This window comes from Elephas maximus, chromosome 18, assembly GCF_024166365.1.
Source record: "Elephas maximus indicus isolate mEleMax1 chromosome 18, mEleMax1 primary haplotype, whole genome shotgun sequence".
In the NCBI taxonomy this organism is placed as follows: domain Eukaryota; kingdom Metazoa; phylum Chordata; class Mammalia; order Proboscidea; family Elephantidae; genus Elephas; species Elephas maximus.
In genome coordinates, this window is record NC_064836.1 from 16,748,172 (window position 1) to 16,756,754 (window position 8,583).

The window sequence follows — 8,583 nt, forward strand, 5'->3', positions numbered from 1 at the left end:
TAGCCATAAGGCTGGCTGTTCCAACACACTCAGAGGCACCTGGGAAGATAGGCCTGGTGGTCTGTTTCTGAGAGATCACAGCCTTGAAAATCCTATGAAGCAGTTTTACTCTGCACATATGGGGTCACCATGAGTCAGAATTGACTCGATGACAACTAACAACAGCAACAAAAGCAGGACAAGAACTACCCTCTCTGAGAGAAGTTTGACTTCATCTTCACACTTCTGAATATGCATATGTGGCCTTGGTCACAGTTGGCAAGGTTAAAATTCCCCGACCCTTGAGGTTCACGCGTTCAGAAGCAGGGAAAACCCCTCTGTGGGATTCCAGCCCAGCTCCCTCCCACTTGCCAGTGTGGAGCCCTGAATTTGTGGGGAGAGCATCACAGGGTGGGAAAGACCACATGCTTACAAGTTCAGATCTGAGTTGAAATTGCAGGACCTGGGAAAAGTTACTCAGCCTTGCGGGTTTGTTTCCTCACCTGTAGGACAGGGGATGAGAAATGTATACAGGTGGTGGCTGTACGATTTATATGAGAGAGCCGTTACCGTGTCCGACAGCCTGCCTGGCACAGAGCAGTTCCTGTGCCCTTCTCTCCTCACCCCTTTCTGTTTGCAGAAGAGGAATTGATTCCTTCAAGGGAAGCTTTCTCTTTCACTGTTCCTGAGCTTTCCAGTAGCAATAAGGAGTTACAAATTCACATTCTGGCCAAGCAATTGTCTGCACAGGGTCTGTCCCAGGTCCTATTCTGCTTCTTCTCCACAACTTCCAGAAAGCTCTCCCTGCCCCAAGTACATTGATCTTTCCCTTGTCTGTGTCTCCCAGTGGTCTGGGGCTCAGCTTGAGGGCAGGACTTTGTCTCAGTCATCTCTACCCCCAGGCTCTGACACAGGTCCAGCACATGGCAGGTGACAATGCATAGCTGCTGTGAAGAACCCACCACCCACTAGTGGATGCCATATTGACCACTACTGAATGGTTCTTTTATTGCTTGCCAATTAAAACGACAGAGATAGTACATTATAGTTCTTTTGTAATCCCTGGAGAGTGCTCATGGATACTCTTTTATTAAAAATCTGCTCCTCGAATCTATGTACTGCTTGCAGTTCCTGGAGCCTGTAGATTAAGAGAGAGAAAGAGAAAAAAAAAAGCAAACTAAATCTAGTCATTTAGCCATTGTATCTCCTTCCTGCACTAATATTCGTTGCTGTTGAATTGATTCTGACTCATAGCGACACTATAGGACAGAGTAGAGCTGCCCCATAGGATTTCCAAGGCTGTAAATCTTTACAGAAGCAGACTGTGTCACATCTTTCTCCTGTGGAACACCTGGTGGGTTCAAACTCTTGACCTTTTGGTTAGCAGCCGAGTGCTTATCCACTGCGCCATCTGGGCTCCTTCTACTCTAACACACACCTCACTAATGTTAAGGATGGAATCCCTGGGTGATACAGTTAATGTCCTCAGCTGCTAGCCAACAGGTTTAAGGTTCAAGTTTACCCAGGGATGCCTCAGAACAAAGGCCTAGTGATCTGCTTCTGAAAAAACCAGCCACTGAAAACCCTTTGAAGCACAGTTCTACTCTGACACACATGGAGTCATCATGAGTTGGAGTTGACCCAATGATAATTGCTTTTTAAAAAATGTTCAGAAGAGGTGCTGATAGTCAATGGTTAGACCCAAGGTGAGGACTCCCCTTACTCTCCAACTTGAATAAGCCCCACAGAGACACTGGTCAGTCTGGGACATAGGCTGTAGGTGTGGGAACCAAAAAGAGGAGAAAAGGAAATGAGGGTAAAAATGGCAGAGGAAGTAGGGGAAGGAGGAGAGGAAGTGAAGAGTGGGAGGTGAAAAAAGGAGAAGGGAAGAGAGGAGAGAACGGGAGAAACATGAAGAGTCCATGGGTTGGCACAACAGTTCAAGTTGTCCACCTCTGCTTGGCTATGCCCATTCATTTCCATAAGGGCTTCGACTGCTCTTTCCAGTTAGAACCCTGAATGGTCAGATTTGGAAAAGCCCACAGGCTCCATACAGCTCCTTCTGTGCCTTCTCTTAGCAAGCCCCCTGCCTGGAAACTGCTAGCCTTCTCATACCCCTCCCTGCCTCCTAGAGTATCTGGCTGCCTTCACCTGGAGGCTGTCCCAGGGAGTACTTGTACCTAATCTCTGCAGTTTGATTTGTATCTGCCAAGTCCAGGCTAAGGTTGCGGCTGGCATCTGCTTCCCTCTAGGCTCAATTTTCTGCAGTGGCAAGTGCTGACACAACACGTGTTAAGGTCAAAGTATGGGCACCACACCACCCTGCTCCTCTGAAATCCAATGGTGCAGCAATATCAGCTTCACAAGCAGATGCCGCCTCGCAGGGCAATGAGGAAGCTCAGGAGTGTGAGATAAAAAGTCTTCAGAGGGTTATCAGGCTTGATTGGAGGCTGGAAGGATAATCAACAGAATTTCTCCCAGTCCCTTCTTTGCTGGTGACCTTCAGATAACCTTTTTCCAGAAGACTGGGTGCCCAACTCAGCAATTTGGGCCACAGGCCTCTGTGACAGCACACAGCATTTCAGGGAGTGAGGGGAATACCGGGAACTCTCTCGGCCCTCTGGTCTTGCTGGGGAGGGCATCTGCCTCATGCTCAGTACAGGCTGGTGTAGGACTCTGGGTCCCTACTGCTTCTTGGAGCTCCACTGAGCAGCAGATAAGAAGGGGAGGGACAGTGTGGCGTAGAGACAAGAGCACAGAGATAGGACTCAGGAGGTTCTGCTTTGCCGGCGTCTAACCAAATGAGTGACCTTGAGCAATGTGCTCCTTTCGTCTCCACTATAAAAAAGGGTCTTGACTGTATGATCGCCAAGCTCTCCCTTCTTTCTAGCATTTGTTGGTTCTAAGTTATTCCGGGCACTCTAAGGAAACATGCACTTTGGTGGGAGGGCAGGTAGGGGGAAATAGAAGAATAGCGAGGTAGAGAGAGGAGCCATGGCCTGAACTTTAGAATTCTTACCTGGTCTCCTGGGATGAGCCCAGCCTGCTCTGGGAAGAGAGCTTTTGTGCATGCTTGACAGCTGCTGTTGTAACTCACCACCCATATTCAGAGATAAGACCTCAACCTTGGGGAGAAAACCTCATCTCACCTTCTGTTCTCTGGGCTTGGTTGGGGCATCTCCATCCATATCAATCCAGAAATCAGGTCTCCTTGGACTTCTCTTTTGTTCTCCTTGAGTTGCTGGTGTTTGGAAGTCTCCTTTAAATCTTCTTTAAATGTAGAATGTAGTGTGGTGTGTTGGAAAGAAGCTGTACTTATCAGTAGAACATCTGGGTGCAAAGCATAGCTCTGCCACTGATCTCTCTGGGACATTCATTAAGTCACTTGTCTCAGGGTTTGGATTCTATGGCTTATAAGAGAGATCCAGACAGGCCCCTTGTTTTTCTTACTGTCGCTTATTCTAGCAGAACTTTTCCAGGGGTGGTGACAGTGGCTTCAAGGACACACAGTGATCCATGCAGCCCCACCCCCACTTCCCCTCCACTCCAGGGTCCAAGACTTTTCGGGATGCCCCGGCTTTGTGAGCCCATTCAGGCATCTCCCAGACAATGATGCAATGACCTGGGCAGAGGAAAAGGGAAACTTCAAAATTGGAGAGAGGAATTCCCCTGCCGTCTGGCTGACAGCTGGTGCACTCCAGCTGACCTGACCTTTCCATCTCCCATGGAGAGGCAGATTGGGCCCTCTATGTCACTGATTCCACTTAACTATGCGGTCTGGCAGTTATTAATTCCTGCCTTGGACAAAGCACAATATCATAAAACAAAGATCTTAATGAAAAGAGAACACCAACAAGTTCGGCACACCCAGATGGATGACTTACTTAAAAAACACCCCAATATTTCCCTTCTGAAAATATTTTTTGGGTGAGGTTTTCCTTGTAAAATATGTGATGTACCAATGGACAAATTTCCAGAAACACACTACCTATCTAAACTAATGCAAATTGTTGTTGTTGTTGTTATGTGCCGTCGAGTCAGTTCCAACACGTAGCAACCCTATGTACAACAGAATGAAACACTGCCCAGTCCTGTGTCATCCCCATGATCATTGTTATGCTTGAGCCATTTGTTGCAGCCACTGTGTCAATCCATCTTGTTGAGGGTTTTCTGCTTTTTCAATGACCCTCTGCTTTACCAAGCATGATGTCCTTCTCCAGGGACTGATCCTTCCTGATAACATGTCTAAATTATGTGAGATGAAATCTCTCCATCATCACTTCTAAGGAGCATTCTGGCTGTATTTCTTCCAAGACAGATTTGTTGGTTCTTTTCGCAGTCCATGGTATATTCGGTATTCTTTACCAACATCATAACTCAAAGGCATCAATTCTTCTTTGGTTTTCCTTATTCATTGCACAGCTTTCACATGGATATGAGGTGATTGAGAACACCATGGCTTGGGTCAGGTGTATCTTAGTCCTTAAAGTGATTGCTTTTTAACATTTTAAAATCTTTTGCAGCAGATTTTCCCAATGCAATGCATCATTTGATTTCTTGATTGCACTTCCATGGGTGTTGATTGTGGATCAAAATAGAATGAATTCCTTGACAACTTCAATCTTTTCTCTGTTGATCATGATGTTGCTTATTGGTCCAGTTGTGAAGATTTTTGTTTTCTTTCCGTTGAGGTGTAATCCATACCCAAGGCTGTGGTCTTTGATCTTCATCAGTAAGTGCTTTAAGTCCTCTTCACTTTCAGCAAGCAGGGTTGTGTTATCTGCATAACGCAGATTGTTAATGAGTCTTCCTCCAATCCTGATGCCCTGTTCTTTTCATATAGTCCAGCTTCTCAGATTATTTGCTCAGCATATAGATTAAATAAATATGCTAAAGAGATATAACCCTGACACACACCTTTCCTAACTTTAAACCGCCCAGTATCTACAAATAGAGGTAGAATATTTGAATAGACCTATAACAGAAGAAGAAGTTGAAGATGTCTGTTAGATATCTAGTGATGCTATAACAGAAATATTGCAGTGGATGGCTTTAACAAACAGAAATTGATTCTCTCACACTTTGGGAGGCTAAAAGTCTGAATTCAGGGTGTCAGCTTCAGGGAAGGCTTTCTCTCTCTGTTGGCTCTGAGGGAAGGTCCTTGTCATCAAACTTCCCTGGTCCAGGAACTTCTCATTGTGGGGACCCCAGGTCCTAAGGATGCGCTCTGCTCCAGGCACTTCTTTCTTGGTGGCACGAAGCCTTTATCTCTCTTCTTGCTTCTCTCTCATTTTATCTCTTATAAGACAAAATGTGATACAGGCCACACCCCAGGGAAATTCCCCTTACATCAGATCAGGGTTGTGACCTGAGTAAGGGTGTTGCATCCCATCCTAACCCTTTTTAACATAACCTAATCTTGCTTCCCTAACCACAGGTAGCAATTAGGATTTACAACACATGGGATAATTCCATCAGATCACAAAATGGAGGACAACCATGCAATACTTGGAATCATGGCCTAGCCAAGTTGACACAACTTTTGGGGGGACACAATTCAATCCATAACAATGTCTTAACGATGTCTTTATAAAAAAAAAAAAACTCCCAACCAAAAAAATCCCCAGCCCAGGCAGCTTCACTAGAGAAGTCTATGAAAGATTCAGAGAAAAGTTGACACCAATTCTACTCAAATTATTCCAGAACACAGAAAAGGAATGAATACTTTCTAATTCATTGTATGAAGCCAGCATAACCCCGATACCAAAACCAGTCAAAGACTTCACTAAAACAGAAAATTACAGACCAATATCCCTCACGAATATAGACTCAAAAATTCTTGACAAAATTCTAGAATATCAAAAAAATTCTAGATATCTAGAATGTCACCACAAATCATCATGATCAAGTGGGATTCACACCAGGGATGCAAGGATAGTTCAACATTAGAAAATCAATCAATGTAGTTCACCACATAAATAAAACAAAGAAAAAGAATCACACGATTATCTCAGTCAGCACAGAAAAGGCATTTGATAAAACCCAGCACCCTTTCCTGATAAAAATTCTGAGCAAAATATGAGTAGAAAGGAAATTCTTCAACATAATTAAGGGCATATAGGCAAAACCAACAGCCAACATTATTCTCATTGGAGAAAGATTGAGAGCCTTCCCCTTGAGAATGGGAATGGACAAGGATGCCATTTATCACTACTCTTATTCAATATTGTACTGTGAGTCCTAGCTAGAACAATAAGGCCAGAAAGGGAAATAAAGTCTATTCGAATTGGAAAGGAAGAAGTAAAACTATCCTTATTTGCAGATGACATGATCCTGTAGGTAGAAAACCTCAGAGAATCCACAAGAAAGTTACTGAAACTAATAGAAGGATTCAGCAAAGTGGCAGGGTACAAGATCGACACACAAAAGTCAGTTGGGTTCCTCTACACAAACAAGCAGGGCTCTGAAAAGGAAATCAAGAAATCAATACCATTTATAAAGGATAAAATACCTAGGAATAAACTTAACCAGGGAGTAAAAGACTATATGTAAGGAAAACTATAAAACACTATTGCAAGAAACTAAAAGAAATCTATAAAAAAAAAATGAAAAAAACATTCCATGCTCATGGGTTGGAAGACTTAACATTGTGAAAATGTCAACACTACCAAAAGTGATCTACAAATATAATGCAATCCTGATCCAAATCCCAACAACATTCTTTAATGAAACGGAAAACCTAATCTCTTTGCATGGAAAGGAAGGAGACATTGAACAGTTAAAGCAATATTCAAGAGGCAGAACGAAGTAGGAGGCCTCGCACTTCCTGATCTCAAAATTAACTGTACAGGTGGGGCCAAGGTGGCGGACTAGTCGGACACTTCCAGTAGTCCCTCTTACAACAAAGACCCGAAAAAACAAGTTAATCGATTATATATGACAATCTAGGAGCCCTGAACATCAAAGGCAAAGTTGAGGAATCAGACTGAGAGGCAGAAGGAGGGAAAGACGGTTCAGAAGCAGCAAGGAGTTGCCAGACCTGACCCGGCAGGAACTGGCACCCTGCAGCCTGGATCAGTTGACAAGCATGGTGAGGCAAGCAGTGGAATTTTCCAAATCGGGAGAGAGTGAACTTGGAGAGTCTGCTCAACCCTCCAGAATCAGAGAGTAGCTGCCCTCAATCAGCAAGAGATAAGTGCATGTATCTAACCTACTGCACGGACCAAAAAACACCCCATTTGGGAAGAACCTCTCTCCCTGCTCCCTCCCTGCTCTGCACTGGGTCAGCTTCAGCGACTGTGAATTGCTGCTTCCCTTGGGCCAGAAGTATGGCCTGTCATGCACCCTGAGCCATTCTCCTGACCTGGTAGAGGAAACAAATTAACAAGCAGGAAAAAAATGATCTGCCAGCTCCCCTAAACTGGGACTGCAGGGCAGGTACAGCCCCTTCGCCTAGGCACAGGCATAAGGGGTCTGAAGACTTTGAATGCCTTTCTTCCCTGCATAGACCTATATGCATCCATTTCAACAGCATAGGCCCTCATCAGTGCAGTATAACAGGGTATATACCTGAAGTGTAACTTCACTGTATCAGCTATATGGTGGAGTGGCAAGATTGTGACATTTGACACTGCTCTTCCCATTAAGCAGGTTCCTCACCTACCCATATCAGGTGCGTGAGGACTGGAGGCTCCACCCATGCCACCTAGCCACCTGCTACTGGGGTCCAAGAATAAGTGGTGCCTCCCAGTCCTCACAGTCAACAGCACTGGGTGTCCATACTCTGGATGCAAAACCCACCCATCTACACACTCTAGGGAACAGGGACACACTTTCCTCCCAGACACTCAGGGCAGCCATCAGCCCTCTGCCTTGCTCAGTGTGTGGCCAGATACCTGTGTCTACTCCAATCACCCCTGCCTATGTACGACTGTGTAGCCTGCATCACACACTTGGGGATTGACTATCTGGACACCTGAGCTGAATCTATACAAGTAAAGTAAATGGACTTCTAAGCTCACATACCTAGTGACAGATCTAACCACCTGGTGACAGGACGTTAGAACTTCAAATGTACCAATAATCAAACTAGCTCACATGAGCAGCCTATTTGGACATATCAAAATAAGAAGCTAGGACACGGTAAGCAAACATAAAATAAATAAATACAATAACTTATGCATGGCTAGGAAACAACAGTCAATATCAAAGCACATAAAGAGGCAGACAATGATGGCTTTACCAAGCTCCCAAAACAAAGAATCAAGAAATCTTCCACAGAAAAAAAAAACTTCCTGGAATTACCGGAAGTAAAATACAAAAGATTAATATACAGAACTCTTCAAGAGATCAGGAAGGAGAGCAGGCAAAATGCAGAACAAGCCAAGGAACAAACAGACAAAACAATAGAGGAATTTAAGAGATTATAGAGGAGCACAATGACAAATTTAACAGGCTGCAAGAAAACACAGAAAAACAGCAAACAGAAATCCAGAAGATTAACAACAAAATTTCAGAATTAGACAACTCAATAGAAAGTCATAGGAGCAGAACTGAGGCAATGGAAGTCAGAATTATTGAGATTGAAGATAAGGCACTTGCCAC